Here is a 1,343-nt window from a genome sequence, read left to right as displayed (position 1 = left end):
TTGGGCACAGTCATGAAATCCACTAACTGGAAAGAGAAATCAGAAATTCTGGCAACTTGATACATTTGAAAACAGTTCAATGCCCTGACTCCCAGGTCATAGAAAAAAAAAGAAAAAAGAAAACGAATAAAGTTCAATATTTGAGCAAGGGTACTCAGCACTACTGCAAGGGCCGTAGGAATTGGTACGACTGTTTGTCCATTTTAAAAATAGTTGTATGTTAGTTATTGCACTTAAAACTTGCAACGCATTGATCCAGTGGAGGAACGAAAGTTCAGCGAGCAGGTTAAGGTTTGGATTAAGTTGATAATTGCGATACCTGCCACAAATACAGTCAGCGAACAACCTTTCAGTGCGCAGTCCGCTTTTTCTTGTGCGCTGCATGTTGTGCTCAATGCATTTGAAAACAAATTTCTCTGACATTTCTGGTGCCACTAATCCCTCCAGCTAATTCTGAGCATCTGTATAAGACCATGATCTATTGTGTGTTAATTGTCTAGGCTATTAAGCAGTGCCAGTTACAAATAATAATAATAATAATAATAATAATAATAATAATAATAATAATAAACGCTAAAATCATTTAGTTTCAATTTAAAATAATCTTTCATTTGCATTGTATACCAATGTGTAGAATGCAGCAGCATGGTTTATTTTGTGTTACCGTTAAGCCAAAGTGAAAAGTGCATTAGGTATTCATTTGATTTTACTATTGTACTGTATAGGCCTACTGTACAGCTTTAGATTTTCACATAATGTAATGTGTAGCCTACCCAAAACACATTTGTGTTATTTCAGCGCAATTATTTATATTTAAAATGCATTATTATAATAGGTAAAATGAAGACAGAACAGATGACATTTACATTTAACAAAAACAATGTTATTTTGATTCTTGCACCCTTGCATGTATAGACGTTCTCCTTCGGGCACCCTCTGCTGCAGCAAACCACAACTCAACTCCTGCTATTTATCTGCATATCCAATTTCCCTCCTTAATACAGATCTCAAGATACTAACCACTATTTTAGCTAGTAGAGTGGAGGAGGTTATCTGGGAGATTATACACCCAGACCAGGCAGTAATTATTATTGGATGTTATTCTGTAGACTCCTTAATATTATGTCACATGCCCAGGGCCTGAGGACAGGAACTATAGCATTAGCATTAGATGCTGAAAAAGTGTTTGATAGGGTGTTGTGGCCATATCTATTTCAGGTCCTAGGCAGATTTAGATTTGGCCAGTGGATAGATACATTCATTTCAAGCCCTGCAAGTCATATTCAATGAACACCAAAACAAAGGACTTCACGATCAAAGACTTTTTATTACTGATTGGGGTA

Source organism: Acipenser ruthenus, unplaced genomic scaffold, assembly GCF_902713425.1.
Source record: "Acipenser ruthenus unplaced genomic scaffold, fAciRut3.2 maternal haplotype, whole genome shotgun sequence".
Classification (NCBI taxonomy): domain Eukaryota; kingdom Metazoa; phylum Chordata; class Actinopteri; order Acipenseriformes; family Acipenseridae; genus Acipenser; species Acipenser ruthenus.
This window is presented reverse-complemented; position numbering follows the sequence as displayed.